This window comes from Pomacea canaliculata, linkage group LG3, assembly GCF_003073045.1.
Source record: "Pomacea canaliculata isolate SZHN2017 linkage group LG3, ASM307304v1, whole genome shotgun sequence".
NCBI classification, from domain to species: domain Eukaryota; kingdom Metazoa; phylum Mollusca; class Gastropoda; order Architaenioglossa; family Ampullariidae; genus Pomacea; species Pomacea canaliculata.
Genome location: NC_037592.1, coordinates 4100921 through 4120451, shown reverse-complemented (window position 1 = coordinate 4120451; position 19531 = coordinate 4100921). Strand labels below are relative to the sequence as shown.

At 43.4% G+C, this 19531-nt stretch overlaps 1 protein-coding gene and 1 long non-coding RNA gene across 3 annotated transcripts in view; one reads left to right on the top strand and one right to left on the bottom strand.

Annotated features, from left to right (window-relative positions):
- The first annotated feature begins 5130 nt into the window (after window positions 1-5130).
- LOC112559929 overlaps window positions 5131-19531 on the top strand; it is a 46181-nt gene continuing 31780 nt past the window's right edge. The window contains exon 1 of one of the 2 annotated variants that reach the window (XM_025231432.1): window positions 5131-6509. The gene's annotated coding sequence lies outside the window, so the exon portion shown is untranslated. The remainder of the gene's footprint in view (window positions 6510-19531) is intronic. The other variant, XM_025231429.1, reaches the window with a different exon arrangement.
- Window positions 7714-13006, bottom strand: LOC112559931. Its single transcript, XR_003098441.1, has 3 exons — window positions 10404-13006; window positions 9975-10102; window positions 7714-9748 (listed from the first exon to the last, which is right to left on the bottom strand). It is a non-coding gene; the product is annotated as an uncharacterized LOC112559931 (long non-coding RNA).

The following is a 19531-nucleotide window of genomic DNA, read 5'->3' as shown; positions in this document are numbered from 1 at the left end:
ATCCATCATGGATCCAAGTTCAGTCCATCATGAATCGACTTTGCACGTCCAGCAAAGTCCTGATCCTGGACACTAGTATAGGTCTCTGATGGCCGGCCATCCGGCCAGCATGTCTGTTGGGGATCCTGATACAATTTAAATTAAATGTAGTACCAGCAAGAGTGTGGCTACATGTCACACTGCTGTACAGACTCTGACAACGATGACAACACCAACAGAAACAACAGCAACAAAAACCTACCTGCCAATGCCATCTGAGAGAAAACAACTGACAAGAAAGGAAAACGTCGAGAAACCACCTGAAATACGAACATGGCAAGAAAACAGGAAACAAACCTGATTTATTTTTCAATAAAAGTTTAATATTTCATGAAAATCTGTTTTTAAACATTTTACGAGCATCGCATTTTTCAAGATGTTAATTAACATCAGAATCACACGTACGCGTCCTTTGAAAGCTTTTTCCTCAACAGAAATTCCTTTGTTCTAAAATACAGGAAATGAAGATTTATTCTAAACTATAGAAATTGTCTATTTTTTCCCACTAATTGCAATGCTCTACTTTTTCAAACTCACGAAACTTTTTTTGCTCCTTACTTTTCTTATTTATGTGTATCTTAAGTAAACGAATGTTCTCGTTTCCAGACTTCTCGCTCACTTCACTTTGCATTATACACAAACCTACAATGTGAACTGGGAAGAACTTAAGTCTGCTGGTCTTAAAACTGGTTGTCCGTTAACAATTCCGAGATTTATGGATGGCTTTGGGTGACGTATCACGTGAGCACGAGGCGTGGAGGCGCTGGTGTGCTGCAGGGTCTGTCTTGCAATGCAGACTTACGATGTCCAGGCTAAGCCTGTGTGCTTTCTCACTCCGACCCTTAGTCGACAACATCAGCAACTTGATATCCCTCCTTACAAAGTCAGTGAGTGCACAAACTTCACAAACACTCACCTCCAGAAAGTGAGATCAAGCAGAGGGAGGTGAGTTTTGTAATGTCACGTGAGCAAAAATAAATTGAAACATTTTATTGCTGTGGGGTGGCGATGCTGTGTCCTAAATAATCACTAAATATAAACTAAGTAAATAATAAATAAATACTAAAAAAACAAAAAACTATATGTGAAAGTGGGAACTAAAAAAAAAAAATAAGGCCTGATTAATTTACAGTTAGCTGCGGTTGCTTTTCTCGTTGAATGATACTATGTATCTAAAGATGCTGGCAATGGGGAATCTGAGACCATCCAACATTCGTTGTCCAGAATGTCGTTGGGAAAAACAATTGTTTACAATTATATTGTAGCTTTACTGAAGATAAGAACATAAAGAGAACTAGTAAATGAAAGGAGGAGAGAGTGTAGCGTTCACAGTTACTGTTCAGTTTGGGTGGCGAGGGGTTTGGGGTGTGTGTGTGTTTGAATGTAAAGATTGGTTTTAGCGAGCTTGACCCAGGGTACAATCGTAACCATGTGATCTGAGGTCCCAGACTACCTCAGTGGCGGTCAACACAAGTGACCAGTGTGTCCAAGTCCAGCGAGTCCTGACTTGATGCCGGTCGGAGGTGACGTCTACAAACATCTGGAATCCGAAGAACGAAGGGTAAACAACGTGAACGACAAGACGATCGAGACGACGATGAGTTATCCTTTCATCTCCACCAAGATCGCACGCACCGAACCCACGTGTGCACCTTCGTGACGGCAGGTGACGTCAGGGTAGACGTCCTTGACCTCTGTCTCATGGTCACGCACCGACATCGACAAGGCTCAAATCATGAAAGTTTATGAATAGGTTTATGGGTGACACCCCCACGTGTCTTCCCACACACACACACCCCTCTTCTGTCGTTTCTAGTCGGTGATATTATTATTTGCCGAAGATCCGGGAATTGTCTTCCCGACATCGCCAGGCAGGTAACGGACCAGTGATTTTTGTCACCAGTGTGACGTCACAGCCACAGGACCTGTGTGGACGTGAGGTGACTAAGATGTGGTTGACGTGGACGTGTGGGTGAGTGGAGGTCGAGACGTGCGGGGTGGGTGGGTGGGGTGGACAGGGACACGACAGGCAATCCGGGCCGGTGACGTCACGCACGATTTTTTTTTTTTTTTTTAATGGATGAATTGAGGTGAGCGATGACAAACACCGTTAGCTGACTGAGTGAGTGGCTGAGCAGACGTTAATAGACTTTAATTAGTACTGAGTGTGCTTGAGAGTTGGTTTGTGACAAGGGTGGTGTGAATGGCGGGGAGAGGATTTATTCATGTTACACCAGTAATATTTTCATGTTACACCAGTAATATTTGTCCCACTAAGACAGGGAGACAATTCCCCAACCAAGAGAGTTTTTTTTACTGACAAAATACACTAGAATATTCTAAGGATCCCAAAGTTTCCTCATTAATTTATCAAATGACTCCAGCCGATTTCCGGGATAATATGATAATCACGATAAGAAGAAATGTCAATAACACCTGTCTGTTGCGTGAGATGTCTTTGTGGAGATGAGAACACCTTGTAGAGATTTGTTTACCGATGCATTCATCTGTAACACAGCGTATGGCACCCCAGTGACCTGCTGACCTGCTGCATGATGTCTTTGGAATAAATAATTAGACTGGTGACCAACTTGTGGCCACACACCAGCAAGAACAATGGGTGGTGGCAAATAGCTCGTGACAAAAAAAAAAAAAAAAAAAAACAAACAAACAAAAAAAAAACAACAAACAAACAAACAAACAAAAAATGATTCATGTCTCACTGAGACTACAACCGTCTGGACCACAACCTCAGTCTGTTGTGATGTGAAAGTGATACAGAGAACTTGGTGATCAGTGGCCAGGTATGAAGACTAAACCTTTTGTCGGCGTGCAGTGAAGCGAGACGGTGTTGATGTCCGTGAGAGGCGGCGCTCGTGCTGACAAAGGATCAGCAAGCTGCTTCAGTCGGGAGATCAGCGCGCGATATCAGCTAACGATATCGGCGATGTCAATGATACCCACCACCCGGGGTAGGGCGATGATCTGCAAGATGACGAAGCCGTTGTACGTGGGCAGGCAGAGAAAGACGTGCAAGGTGTGCACGTGCAGGTCCTCATTAGCATATGACTGAGCGACTTGGCGACGTGCACGTCATGCGCGTGCTCCCCCGGACAATGCCAGCGTCCCCCGGTCACGTGCTCTCGTCACGGCACGTGCAGGCACAAGGAGGACAAATCGTGCGTGTGCATCCAGGTGAGTCCAGATGCACGTGCGGTGATAACTTGCAGCCACCTACCTGGCGTAGCTTATAGACTCGATCGAGTTCATTAAAGACGCCCGCCATCTTCATTCTTCGTCCTCCATAACAGAAATAGTCTCAGTGATAAATACAAACCTCTCTTTGCTTTTACACACACAGAAAAACACACACAACGTCCGTGGGTCGCAATGGCTCCCCCTGTCTTACATGCCATTCTTTCTATTCTTGCTTTCTTCTTGCAGACTTCTTCCTGCTCTGTCTTTATTCCAGGACATCGATTATTTTTTCTGTCTCTATTTTCTGACACTTCACCATCTTCTAGCATGTTCACTGACGTCAGCTGTAAATACTAACAACAAATAAACAAACACACAAACAAACAAACAAACAATAAACTGAAATTCTCCCACAAGCCATCGTGTCTCTAGGACCACATCTTGCTGCATTCACTTCCAGATGGTCCAGAGCCGAAAGTTTGTAATGAGTGGCTTGCGGGGAGAGGTGTGAAGGAGGCGGGAGGGTAGGTCAGGTGGAATGGTGACACGGTGCCAGACAGCTCGGGGAGGCAGGCATGAGACTGTCTGAGAGGCGCCTGCCGCCTGCTTTATGCGTCTACTTATCGATCTCTCCATCCCCACAGATCGCCACCTGCAGGCGTGCACACCAGCAGCCACACTAGCCACGCCTGACCAGTCTCTTTGATGTCTTGGCAACCGCAGGCTTAGTCTCGACCAACTGGACTATAAGCCGTGTTTGGGTAAACCAAGACTCTTTTGTTCTTCCTCTTCTTCTCTCGTTCTCTGTGTCTTCCTCTATTCCTCTGTCTTACTCGCTCTCACACACACTGAGTCACGTGCACACACACACCCTCACAAAACACTCATGCATACATAAATTCCCATGTACACATATACATACACATATACATATATAAATAGCCAAGTACATTCACTCTACACGTATGCAGAAGTGAACGAGCTCACACACACACAGACAGATACACACGTTTCCCTTTGAACATTATCTCCTTTCAAACTTATCCCTTATCAGGTAAGTAACATGTTTCCCAAGCGCGCTCCTACAGATGTCCACCTGTAAGATGTCTAGGTGGCTGTATTTCAGCCGTTAATGCCCCTCTAACGATCTGTCTTCACGTTGTTCTGTCTCTAGAAAATAAAGTCCGGCGTGTGTTCTTGAATGTTAATGACTTCATAGAGTTTCGTGCGCACGTAATGGCAACTATATTGTGGTGAAGTTTTTTTTTCTTTTTCTTTAGAAAGCATCAAGTCTTTTTCTTTTTTGAATAACCCAAACTTTCGACATTTGGTTTGGGCCTGCCGGATTTCAAACAGGCTTTTGTCGCGACTGAATTTTAGGGACAAGCGACATTTTGTTCACAGTGTTGCTTGCAGTGAAGTTCTTTCTACACATTTCTTCGTTTATTTGTGCTAACGAACTGTAGTTATCTTTGCAATACGTCTGACGATATCTCATTAAAGGTCAAAGAGAAATTAACTCCATGTCACGGTCCACAGATTAAATTCAAATCCCAGCGCTCTCGTTGGCCGTGGTCGTTGTAACAGAATACTGTCCAAGTTCATCGTCCATGTCGTTTTTACTGCCTTCTGTGAAGATGATGGTTGTGCTTTTCCTTCGGCAAGTCCTCTGACTGAACCTTCTTTAACCTTTACGTTGATGTTGACAGACTTGTATCTTGACATCGGATTGAAGACGGTCTCCTGCATTGCGCTCACCCCTCGGTTTAAACAAAAAATAAAGATTTGAACTCTTGTTGACCTTAAAACTCTTGCAACATTCTGGAACTTTCTGATGGTTCATATGTTAGTTTAATGTTCATCTGACAGTCGTGGCTTGAAGTCATTCAAGCATCGCCGGAGGCTGGTGTCAACACCTGTCAGCGCGAGACTTCGCCGAGAGACGAGCGGCATCTGGCCGCGCCCTTGCGGTCCTGGACGCTTACGTTAATGCACTAAAGCTGTTGCTGCTCCCATCTGTCTTCTCACAAGAAGGCCAAGCTCATATCTTTCATTCAGCGAGCAGACGTGATCCACTTTCTGCCGCTGACTCTGGTTGGTGGACGGTGGAGAGGACCGTAGCCAGTCAGGTGAGAGCAGGACAGGCGGAAGTGCGCTACACCTTGAAGGATGAGAGGGAGACGAGAGCGGGTCTTGACGGTCTGTGTGTGTGTGTGATCGTGGCCTAATCGCATTTGCAAGCTTTCTTGTTTTTGTTTTTTTTTTTTTGGTTTTTTTTGTTTGTTTGTTTGTTTTTTTGTTTTGTTTTGTTTTGTTTTGATTGTTTGGTTTTTTTTTCGCACACACAAAGTTGACAGTCAGATACACCGAAAGGACTGTCCAGCTGACAGACATAGCCCCCACCACCAATGAGAGATAGGTTCAAACTTTAATCGGATGCTGCACTTGCTGTGCGTCATCTAACGGCACAAGGATGCAGGTGGATCGGATGCAGCGTGGTTCTCTGCGTCAAGCTTGAGTGCTCACCCGTGTTTACGGCTACTCTTGTCACGGTCCTAGCCCCTACTCCTCCCAACTCCTACCTCCACACCCTATCCCCAGTCTCGCTGTCCCCCGGCCTCCTGCGAGATAAGACGTGATCTCACGTGGCGACGTACACCTTAAAGGCGAAGGTGGAGTTCACGTTCCGTGCACCAACCCCTACCCATCCACTCCACCCGCCCCCAACCCCCCCAACCCGCTATTTCCCTCTGCCTAGCAGCACGAAAGGGGGGCAAGCTAGCGTGGTCTGTTTTTTTTTTTTTCGGCGAAGCTAAAGACAAGGGGACATAACATTAGGAGGGAGGAGAAGAGGTGTGCGTGTGACTGTCGGCCCGAGTCAAAGAGTGGACGGCCACGGTGTGGAGGAGTTGCACGGTGAGGTCTGTCGTGTTCACACAGCCACGGTCCCACACATTACATGCTGCACAAGCACGAGTGACCAAAGGACAAACTTTGAACAAAAGGACTCGCGTGGGAGGGACATTGGAGGGACCTTGATGGTCGGATCTGTGTCAGACGCCCACACCTGAACCGTCACGCGTTCTGGAACTGCAGGAGTTCACGTGTTACGGCTGAGTGCGCACGCCCGGGGTCAGGAGGTCAGGCGATCGATAAGCAAGTCTGGTGGCGCGTGGCGGCTGATGCTGTGTCTGCTGCTGATGCTGAAATCTTCTGAGTTCCTCCTGGTATTCTGAGACTAGGTCACCCCCGTCACGGCTGGCAGAATATAGGTATGGCCTCTCTCTCGTACTCCTTTCTCTTTGTGTGTGTGTGCGCAAGGGTGGAAGCGAAGATGAAGATGTGAAGACTAGAGTGATGTGTCTGGCTGGCTGGCTGCATGTCTGTCTCTGTCACCAAGAAATACTTTCATTCCATAAATAACAAGCATGTCTGTGAGACCCGTTGTAGCTTCCGTGTAGTGTTACGTGTATCGCCGTCACGAGCATCGACTTCTGCATCTCCTATTGCACCTGATACTTTAAATTTAGTGAGAAAAATGTTATCGCCGCCTAAAGTGCACAAAACATTTCAAGAATCACACGGCATTAAAGCGGGAGATGGATGTGGTGTTTGACAGATCGTTTCCGACTATCAAACTGGGAATTCATTGTTTATCGCCGCTGTCGTCGCCAGAGGCAGAGTTTTAACGACAGGAGGACTGGTGTGAGGTGGGGAAGTGTGGAGACTGGGGTAGGTGGGGTAGGAGTGTGGTGAATACTTGGGCAATGGAGGCAATGGGGGCCATGGGAACATCCGAAACATTTTACCGCCGTTACCACCTCCCTCATGTTTATCTGTATGCGCGAGCGTACATGCGTCTGCACGTGTGTTTGTGTCCGCGAGTGAGTGCGCTCACAGAAAAAGCTTGTGAACCTTTTTAAGTAAGCTGTGTGCGTGCATGCGTTTGTATACATTTTAAGTAAACACTTTCAAAATTGATAAATAAACAGGCATAGACACATCGATAAATGGATACGCTTGGACAGAATGATAAATTAGAACAGAAATATTGAATAACATTTATTTAATAATATTGTAGGTATATATCTTCATTTATAGTCACATAAATATCCGCTGACATAATGTTTAACTAGGTACTATATATATATAGACACACACAAAAATAATAATTTCAAAATGCCGGAATTATTGAATTCACGTACGTGTAGTGACTCGCGGAAACACGGACAGACTGAGAAATATTCACAGAAATATAGAACAGAAGTAAATATACACAGACATACTGTAGCTATACCTACATATGTAGTGAAGCACAGTACACAGTATAGAACAGAAGTAAATATACACAGACATACTGTAGCTATACCTACATATGTAGTGAACACAGTACACACACATCATCAGTATCAACATCACCATAGAGTGGTCGTTGCTGTTATTATCACTTTCCACTGTCTTGTACTGCGAGAGCGCACACGCACAGACATTAATATTATTAATAATATCTATAGAGGTCGTTTACAAAATAGAAAGATTTACTCTTTCATACTACATCTAGCTTTAAGTTTATGGAATTTTGCCTGTATTGTTAGAAGGTTTATCACTTGTCTACACCGGACCCTCGTGAAATAAGGGTGTTACATCATAAACTATATGCACATTTACATTTCTTAACAATTCTATTTTATAGTTGTTTCTAAAATAGTCCACATGAACACCTGCTTGCTTTTAGACATTTCGCAAAGAATAAACATCTTTTGAAAACACCTTTCACACTTATTTCTGAGTACACAGATACTTTCCACGCTCACCAAATGGCTACTTTGCTGAAAATGGAGGAGAGTTGAAGAAAACTGATGATGACAGTGAAAGAAAACATCGGGGATGGGTTCTTATTATTTCAGACTCAAACATTATTCTCCATCATTGCCTCTAGAAAATGTCTCATCAAGGCCACTGCAGAGATATAAAATATTTACGATATAAAGGCCAGTGCAGGTGTACATCGTTTCGTCGACGATGTCATTCAGTGTCATCAGACCGGCCAGACAGACTGTAACATCAGTTTATGCATCATTACGTATTACGTATCACTCCGATTGTGGAGAGTAACTCATAGCCAATCTGCAAACAACAACGACAGATTCAATCCATCCATTCATCCACCCATTCCCTGTCACACCCCATCACAGACCAATGCACCACTTCACTCTCGCTCCAAACTCAGCAAATCAGTAAAATGAATTTCTGACACACAACCCGTAACAATTAATACAAAAGGAAAAGTCATTACGATAACGACTCGCCATTTATCATGAGATGTTTTATTTTAATTTTATTCTCAATGCGCCTGTACGGTATACTGGTTGCTTAGCAACAGTCTTATGTGCTCTCTCTCTCCACTTCCTGCACGAGCAGACGGTTTGCGTCAACTCTCACCCTCGGCTTCGCGGAACTGGGAGTTGATCCTCCTTCTGTATGGGGCAGGAGGGTGGTTCTCAGTCTCATCTGACAGAGACTCGCATCGTGTTTCACCTCACACCATTTCATGGAAACTGATGAAATGAAAATACAATTTGTCAACGGCTATAAAATCTGTTGCACAACGGTTTCCATCTAAGGCGAAATTCAAGTCATTGTTGCTGACATGTTGCGTCTCCTCAAGATTGCCACCCGTGTACATTAGTCTGGAATAATCAACGGGTGGATAAGAAGTGTGTAGGCGATAAGAACAATTAATTCTGTTACTTTCACTTGCCACATCTCTTCCTTTTTTCACGCTTTCGTTTTATTCCTTTTCTACTCCACGGTCAGTCACGGTTCGCGCCTGTCACCGGTACAGGGTTGGGTGTCCTGGGTTCAGATCTCGCCTCAGGCATGTTGTTGCCATCTTTGTATGTGTCACCTGTTTACAGGTGTGATGCTGACATAAAAGGTAAAAGGTCAATTTCCGTCGTTGCCTGCTTCTGTCTTTTCCCTCTTTTCACTCTTACTTTCAGTTCTTTTTTAACTTCCTACTATCCATTAGTCTATCCCTCCTCCCAAACAGTTCTCTCTAGTTTTCCTACGTTTCTTCTTTCTTTCATTTTTTTCCCCTATTCGTCTTTACTTGGTTTCCCGTCTTCTATCCGTCCTTCATTTCTTTCTCTGCATGTGGCAACTGTTTATAGGGCTACCCCGCCCCGACTTTTCAATTTTCCCTGTCCGTTATATTTTTACCATCTTACATTCACCATATTTCACGCTCACATGCCATTTTCTTCTATCTTTAGTTTTCACCGCCTGTCACATTCACATGTCTTTTTCTCCTGTTGCTGTATTCACTACTTTTCACATTCACATGCCGTTTTCTCCTTTCACAGAACCTTTTCCGGGTTTTATTTCTTGTTTCTGTAATTTCGTTTTCCACTGTCTTCTATTTTCTCTCTCTCGACTGTCACAAACTTGTTGTTTTATCTTACTTTCCTTTTCTCCTACTTTCTTTTCGCCTTGTTTTCTCCATTCGACCCTTTATCAACAAAAATATTGTTAAATTTATGCATTTAGGCTGAACTCAGAATGTAAACAATAAACATATGTTTACATATGACTATTCATGACTGTCGTGGCCTGTCTCAGGTTTACATTCTCAGTCACACGCAGTCAAACAATTTAGCAGTCATTCGACGAATCCACAGGCAATGCCAGTCGATCTGTAAAAAAATGATTTTTGGGTGACAAATGAACATTTGAACCTGACTGAATGTGCATCCTTCCTTCCTTCCACACCAGTTTATCCACTCAGGTTTTGTTGCCGTTGCCTAGCTGCAGACCTCACCAAGCGTGACTGTCACATGACAAAGACTAGAGGTTGTACACAGCCCTAGCAACAGAACAGGTTCGTGACAGTGAATTCAATAAATTAATCTGAAATTTGACAAGAAAAATAGATATGTTATTTAACTTCAACTTACTCTACTTTGATATTTGTTTCTTAAAGGCTTTAATCCTCTGATTAACTGAGAATGTGATCATGATATTAGCTAAGCTCCCTCTGGTTTGAAATTCGTAAGAGAAAAAAGTCTATGGAGTATAAAAAGTTGTCATGGCCAAACAGAAATGTGTAATAAAATATAGTCAGGGTTGTTTTCCTTGAACTAAGCTGCACTCTTTCTTATACATACGTGGATCGACTTAGGAAAGAAGAGAGAAAAGTAAAGCTGGCATGTGGTCCCATCCATCCTGGGGGTCCGACCATCCGCTTTCCCATCCACTGGCTCCTCCATATCTCCCCAGCTTCTCTGCCACCTCGCTTCCTATCCTCCACTTCCCTGCTGCTTAGCTGGTCACTGTAAATGTGTGATAATGGATAATGGATAATGGGGTTTACCTGTGTGCTGGGATAATGGGGTTTACCTGTGTATTCGGATAATGGTGTTTACCTGTGTGCTCGGATAATGGGGTTTACCTGTATGCTCGGATAATGGGGTTTACCTGTATGCTCGGATAATGGGGTTTACCTGTGTGCTCGGATAATGGGGTTTACCTGTAATACATAAACTGAGAAACTCACGTGGTGCAGTCCCGACAGTCCTGACATTATTTATCGCTTAAAAATAAAATAAACAAACAGACAGCAGGACATTTTTGTGTCCTACTCCGTGACTGCCCCCGAGGCGACTGACTAGTTCCCCTGATGGTAGAACCTGTTGGCCTCTAGCCTTTGACCTTTGACACACTGCCTCTGTACGGAGGTCACAGTGTCGATACCTTGGGAGGGATTTCAGTCATGACCCTCACAGACCTTGTGGAACTGTGAGATTCCATGAGGATACGAGGACTCATTATGTTCAGATACCAAGTGTTCAGATGTGCTAACGGACTGACAACTCAAAGTCCAGGTGCTCACGCGACTGACCCTTCACCTTTGCTCTTGCGCAATGACTGATCCGCTCATTGTTGATAAAATTATAGCCGTAAATGCAAACATTCTTGTTTCTATTAAACTGTTGTGTCATGTACACAATTAAGTTATAAAAGCAATATTTGTACACTCAAAGCATATTATATTCGTTACTACGTACGCACACGTCACAGGCCGCCGCAGAGTTGACCTCTGGTCGGTCGCTTGACTCTGTGGAGAGAGGTTGAGAAAAGTCATGATCACCATCAGTAATAATAACAGATACATTGCAAAAAAAGTGTCATAAATAAGCAGTTACATTGCAACAAGAGTAAAAAAAAACAACAAAAAAAAAAACCCCAAAAACAAGAAAAAAAAGGAAACCAAACAAACAAACATCAGCTACACGCTATTTTAACAAAGTATTTATAGCAAGTTACAACATAGACACTTGTATCAGTACCAACAGCTATGATAATTTCTTAGTAGTAACAAAAAGCTAAAAATACTAGAGATAAAGTAATTTAGTAACCATACTTCAAGCTAAATTAAAAAAGTGAAAATAAACAGCAGCAACATGACGATGTTAATAAGAAAAACCACGGATAAGATATAAAAAGTATTCACAAATAAAACTATAAATATCAGCACAGGTTTTAGTAACGATGAACAGGTGAGTTACAGATCAAAGTGGAGGAAAAGCTGAGGCTCCAGGTAAAGCCCAAGCTCACTAGAATGCTGGAAGTGAAAGCAGGAGGGAGCGGGGATGTGTAGGGATGGAGGATGGAGTGAGGGACGGAGTGGGTCACAGGAGGATGCGGGGAGGGGTAAGCAGACCCCCACACACACCTGTCAGGTATCTGTGTTACACTTTTACCCGACCCTTTCCCCCATTGTGCGTAAGCCAGTCGTTAGCCGGCGGAAGACATCAAAGCAGCGCGGGGCATGTCAGCGTGTCACCGGCGCCATTCATCAACCACCAGCAAGAACTGCAACAACGACCTTGTGTTGGACCGGCTCACCACACTCTTTCTTTCTCTCTTCTTCTGTAAAATCTTGGCTTTTCTAAATCTCGATATAAATTACATAATCTGATCCTCAGGTATTAAGTATACGTGCGCACACACACACACACAGGCACACGGACACACACACACTCGCACACACGCTCAGATAGTCATGCGCAAACACGCGCACGTGCAGACAGTTTCTTTTGATCTTTTCCTTATTATCAATGTCACACTTTCTTTGGATGACATATTTAGTTTCAGTGCAGGAATCCCGAAAAGGAAAAGCTAAACTGGGGAAATGTTGGTTAAAAACACAACTTCTAAAGCTGCAGTGAAGTCAAAAGCTGGAAGGGAATGGATGGCGGTAATTACCGACAAAACAGATGGACAGAGGCCGAGTGTGCTAGTTACCATCCATGATGTGCTCTGCTTTACAGACGTTGACACTTTTTACACAGAAATAACAGAAAAACCTTCTTTGTAAAGGGAAAGAGAAAAGACAAGATTTATCCCTCGTAGTAGAGGAGCAGATAAGTTTTAATTCGCCTGAAACTCCTAACAAAAACTTTCTGTCTTTTAGGAACTATTTTTACCAACGAAATGACGGATTCTGCTTTGACAAAGTGTCACGTGACCAAAAGTAGGGATTTGTGCGATTATGCGATGAAATATGTGTGATTACATTACAGTTAATCATTGAATAGACAGATTCACTGTACTAAGATAGACTACCGATGTACTCTGGTACCTAACATGTCGTCTGTCACAGAAATTCTCTCATTCCTTCCCCAACCCTAACTTTACTCCTTCGTGCATGCCATCCGGAATTGTTATGACCATGTTGACAGTCTTGGAAAACTTGGTGCCAAGCTAACTGAGACTGCATGCAAGTCTGTGGGTGTAGGTGCAGGCATTTAGTAGTCCAGGGTGGGGTGGTGCTGCAACACAGTCACTGATGTCTGAGGACTGTCACACTTCCTTTAGAGTGAGATTCACTTCATGGTTTCTCGGGGACAAACATGTGAGAGAGTGAGAGAGTGAGGGTGAGTGAGAGAGATGATGAAGAACTGTGGGAAATGTTTTAATACCTTCTAAAGCCACCACAAAAGCAAAAGGAATGAGGTAGCATTGATAACAGATGTACAAACCGGAGTGTCCTGGTTACCATCCAGGTAATGCTCTGATTACAGACCTTCACGCGCGAAAAATAACTCAAGAAAAGAAACTTTTTTCCCCTAAGGGTAGATAAAACACGAGATTTGTATGTCTTACATAAGGAACATAAAAGTTTTCACGCGCCTGTAACTCCTCACCAGCAAAAACTTTCTCTTTTTTCATAATGCGTCACGTGACCATAGGAGGGGTGTGTGTTTTAACCATGGGGGATATGTTTGAGGAAGATAGAGCCACTTTAATAAATACTTAGATGTCCTCTTGCACCTGACGGTTACTCGTGTCTGAGAGACCAGAGGGCGGGTACCTGTACCCGTCTATCAGCCAGTCCGCGGTCTTTTCTCGGACTCTGTTCTCCCTCCAGCACACACTCTTGTGTCTGTGCCTGTTCGGATTATATAGCGATTTATTATTATTTTAGTTATTTATTTATTTTTGCTTCTACTAATATATTGTATAAGGTGGGTGACTGGAGGTTCCGGTAATGAAATAAAGTTCAGCGCCTGACCTCGCGATTTGACCCCTGTAGTCTCCGTGGCGAGCAGAGTTCTTCATCTCTCGCTGTCTCGCGAGATGGTGACGATGTGACAATGTTAGATGCTCGACGACACATTGGAGATGATTATTCTCGTCGCCAGGCGCTCATCAAAATCACCTTCGCGATAAATCTTGCGCGTGGAGGCGCCAAGTGTCCACAAGTCATCAGTCTCGCGCTGTGGAGGTCAAATGTCAGGCAATGAGCTGTCTATGTAGATCATAGGTGAGGTGTAAAGAGATGAACCACATACCCAGCTCGTGCCTGGCATCTCTGTGTACGTCACTTCAGTTGCTCCCGCGGGGTCGTCACCGTTACGCACCGTTTCCAAGGGATGTCATGTGACCGAACCCTCGTTCCCAGGTAACGGACGATAGATGCAAAGAGTTTAATGGCTTGAATGTTAATTAACACTTACTGTAACGCCATGTACTTTGCAGCTGAAATTTATGATGTATTTATCATATTTTATTGTTATTTATTATTTAGTTAGTCAGTATCTCTATATTGTTTAGTAGTTCAAGTTGATTTTACTTATAAACATTCTACCACGAGGCCAATTGGTCAGGGCGAAAGCACTCACTGGGGAGAAGATTTAATTGCTTTTATCTTAAAATTGATGACATAGAAACATAATTATCACTAAATGAATAAGGAGGGAGCGAGTCTTTCGCCTCAGTCACAAAATGACCAACCACCTCATTTGTTCATATCTCGAGTGAGTGAAGGACAAGGATTTTCTGTCTATCCCAGTCTTCAGCGAAACTGGAGGTCCATGCAAAGTAATTTACAGCTTCTTATCCCGAAGTGTTTGCATGTGTGTATACTTACGGAGCAGAAGCAAACAAACTGAAGTGATTCACGGCTGTTAGAGAATTACACAAATCACTCAGCGTGAACACAGTCTCCTTCTCCCAGCGCTCCGCGAAGCTCGTATACCTGTCAAAAGGTCAGAGGTGACGCCGCTACACTACAGCTACGTTAGCGCAGGTGTGATTGGAGCTCCATCTTTATTATTGTAGCTAATCTTAGTCAAGTCACTCTACGTCTGCCGACTACGTGGCCCTACGTGGCCGGCCCCTCATATCTCAGGATCAGCCAACGGTCGCTCCTGCACCGCCTCGCGCGTGACCCGACCTAAGGTCATCAGTGGAGGCGAGGCAGATGTCACATGTGTGGACCCCGGGTGTTTGCGAGGTTTGAGCACCTTATAAACTTGCTACCAAGGGTTCAGTAGCTGGCACTCGCGTCAAGAAGTCATTGCCGGTAGTTCAGCAACCGATGTTTTGCTTTTTGTTTTTGGGTGAGAGTGGAAAGTCTGAGGTTCAGACAGCCAAGCAGGTTCAATGATAAAACGTGATTTGCCGAGGAAATACGAGATGTCGTATCATTATTATTATTACTTATTGTGGAAGGTCAGTTTAGTCCCTTGGGCATAATATTACGACTTGGGCATAATATGTGTGATTAAGTTTTCCAGAATTTTACATCACGAGACAATGGAAAGAATTGTCGCAGATGGTGACATACTGGACATACACGTACCCAGCAGTGAGCCCCATGAGACAGAATAGTAGATGAATACCTGCCAGCATGTAATCAACTCAGACTTAAACAGACAGCCGGCCATGTGAGTGGAGGAGAGGTGTGACATGAATAAAACCTTCTTGATTGAGAGCCAGGTGTTCTGTACTCTCTATTGTCAGTCACGTGCTGTGTTCAGCCAGCGAGTGAACAAACCAACTGACTGAACATACATATTTCGTTAGTCATCCCTGATCGGACGACCACACAATATGAATGATCTGCTAGTCCAGGAACATGTCATGAAAGACGATGGAACCTAATAGTCTTTACTTTGTAACCAACAGACTTAAAGTCGGGTTCTGCTCGATGAACATCTTTGTTGTTATCTGAATTCTTGTCTCTTAACGATAGTTTCTCTATTAACTTGTCTGTGGCCTTGCCATTGTCTCATGTTCAGATGACATGACCAGTCAGGCCATTGCCCTCTTTTTTTTCTATGAATATGAATCTTTTTACACTCAAGTCGGCCGGGGCTGAATTATAATCAACTTTCATCCTGATTCCTGTGTCAGTCGGACAGGTCGGGACTCTCCTTGCTCCCTCCCACTCTTGGACTGGGAGGTAAGGTGGAGAGAAAAAGTAAGAGAAAGACAGATTTACGTTCGTCTTTGACCTTTGCCTTGCCCACGCTGTCAAGAGAGACTTAACGGTTGTTTGGAGGAGTTATATTAAAATGTTCAGCACGATTCTCCACAACACGTGTACAGTGAGTACCTGGCGACATCGAAACGCTTGGACGGTTCTGTGATGTTACCAACTGGTGACATATCATGGGAATAAACTAGTCTACCCCAGGTGGCATTTCACGGCTAGCTTTTCTAGGTGTGACATCTAGGGACTCGAACTCGCGGCTCGCGGTCTCCACTGTCCTGCCGCCAGCTCTTGACTGTTGCTCCAGTGACTGTCGCACTTACTGTCGTAGTTTTCAGTGACAGACGGTACAGAAAAGTTTGCAGGTAATCCACTTACCTGTTGTATGTGTATAGTCCAGTAAAACAAGAATATTTCTTAAATGTATTCCATTGTAATGCTGTTCATGACGGGAATGATTATTATCATTTTTGTTTGTTTGGTTGTTGTCGTTTTTTTGTTTTTTTTTTTGGAGAGGGGGTCACTTTTGTGTCTCACACTCAAGCCACTCTATTTACAGGCAGTAGGAAGGAGCTTCTGACATTTTGAACAACAGATTTTATTTTTCTCCTCTTCCTTTTTTTTAATTTTTCTTATCGTCATCCTTCTCTTTCAGTGTCTCTCTCCAGCCTTACACATAAATACTATGTTAAGGGGACGCAACCTCATTGTTTCCTGCTTTTTTTTGGATGATTTCACTCCCTTAGATTATGCAACCGTCGGGAGCTGTGTGCTCGTCAAATGCCTCTTTTTATAATTTTTATTTAAAACTTCATTCCAAAGTTAGAATCTTGTCACTCGAGCTTAGTAAGTGTTGCATTATGCTGATGTCGAGAAAGGCGAGAAGACAGAACTCAGGTGAAAAACTGGGTTTTGGAGAAACAGGCGAACGCACAAGACCAGAGCCTAAGAAAACATCAGAAGTGAATTTTAATGAGGATCTATGCACCTGTGGAGATGTCAAATCAGTTCTTCTCTGTTTCACTTGGCATTATCTTTACAACTCAATCGACCAGGAAAAAAAAACAAGACAAAACTTCAAAAGAGGAAAGAAAAGTCTGTAATGATTTGTTTTCGAATGACAGATCACATGATTATCTTGTCGATTTTCACCTAAAGCTAGAGTGTCACATCTAGACCATTAATATTACTGACATTGACAGCAAATGAAGCTCTGGAACTACTTTTGGAAAAGAGAGAGAGAGAGAGATCACAAAAAAACCTAAATTTAAGAAACAAATAAAATGAGAAAATTATTCGGCAAATAAATGATAAACCTCATTCACAAACATATATTTAGACACATGAAAACATTAAGTTCATTTTACGATAAAAGTCTATTGTTACAGTCACTTCTGCAGAAAGCTGTCTTTGAAGTCTCCGCTGTCAGGTGCCAAGCTCCAACATGACAGAATGCCGACAACAGACTTTTTCCGGTTGCCGCCCATCTTGAAGTTCAGCTTGATCGGGCGCACCAGCATTCGAAAAACACAGATAAAAGAAAATAAATGGACAGAAAAATACATTCCTTTGAATCCAACAATCACTAATATTTAAATCACTATAGTACTAATTTAATATTACAATTACATTCAGTCCAAAACCTTAAACAATTAAAACGATTCAGAAACAAACTGATACAGACTCACCTTAACATTTTTTCACACGAATAATTTACACATTTTTTAACATGCCTGGTCACGACTTCACAACCGAGTAAAAACTGTCAAGCTCACCCTCCCGGTCAAAGACTGCAGCAGAAATAATTCTTTCTTTCTCAGCCTTAATCCTGACTCTGTAGGTGAGTGGAGCCGCTCACTCAACCGCTACATCAAAGAACAAGCTGCCGACACGGAGAGTCACACCCACGCTAAGCACTCGTCATCCACCCACCTTCTCCGATTCCCATCCACGTGATTAAATAAAGGTTGTGACACGCAAAGATGGAATATCTGTGACAATGTCACTAACTAGATGTGACTTTAGCTAGAGGTTAGCTGACCTGTCACCCACAGTTAGTGACATTTACTGTCTCAGGTAACTGTTACAGGTGGGCTTTCACTTCAGCTAAACAGTCGTGAGCTACATTCACTCCTAGACTGTCATTTTAGCTGGATTGTCACATAGCTACAGCTGACTTGTGACTGTCGCTTGATTGTCACAGCTGCATGTCACCTGACATTAGTTGTTGCTGAAGTTAGTTCTCTGGCACTAGCAGATGAAGTGTCAAAGACAGGCTGGCAGGTCACAAGCTCGGTACTGAGATGAGTTCAGCGAGGTTTCAGTCAATACCAACACTACTAATAATGAGGTGATTTCTTTCACAAACTCTTCCACATTTTATTTCACGTCCATCATCCTCACTTCTGTTTTCATTTGTCGTCTCTTCGTCTGTAAGCTGCTCATTCCCCTCCCTTCTTTCCTTTTCTCTCTCTCATTTGTCAACCTCTCTCTCTCATCCACCCACATTTTCACTTGTTCGGTTCTTTCCCAGCTTAATACGATCCAACAACCTTTTCAGCTGCATGTACCTTTGATCTTGGCCGCCATGAAACGGCAGTGGGAGCGCGTAACGCGGGCAATGAGATGAGTCGTTCAAGCGACTAATCAGCTCTCCTTTAATTAACCCCTTTGATTCTGATACAAACGGCTTAACAATGAGCTCCAAACAATCTATTCTACGTTTCTTCACCTGCTCGTCTTCTTTTATGCTCATTTTTAAATTAACCCTTTCGTTTTTCACGAGCCGCCATTGCACAAACTTTAAGAGCTCTTGGAAACGTGTCATCAAAGCCAAAAGCTCAAAAATTATCTTTAAAAATTATTCAGGAGGGTTTTTCTCCTATTTGCTGCTCTGTATTTGTCTCTGTAAAATCGTCTTACCGGCCCGTTTTATAATCTTCTAGAATCTTCGTTTCATCTGTGGGCCTCTCTTTTGAAAGGTTGACGAAAATGAGAAGAAAAATGTTGCCAAAAAAAAAGTGGAATTCATTTCTTAAGTACCTTTGCCGTAACTTTCCTCATCTGCTACAGGGCGACAGAAATTTGAATTCTTCAGGACCCCAGGTGGACAAAAGCTCGATGACTGAATGCAGAAATGGATTTAGATGAGTAAGTTTTACATAGTCTTGATGGCTGGCTGCCTGGCTGGATGATGTTAGAGAATAGCATTCTCTTTCTATCTCTGCTTCTGACTTTCTGACTGACTGACTGACTGACTGACTGAGTGACTGGCTGGCTGGCTGGCTGCCTGGCTGGATGATGTTAGAGAATGGCATTCTCTTTCTATCTCTGCTTCTGACTGACTGACTGGCTGGCTGGCTGGCTGACCACACACAATCCCTACAATCACGTATGAATGTCAAGCTCAGCCACCATCCATCCCTCTACAGTTCCTTGCCTTTCGCACAATCCGGACTCTACAGCTCAATCCCTAAAAAAAATTATGTAAGAAAAATCTGTTGATAACCAAAA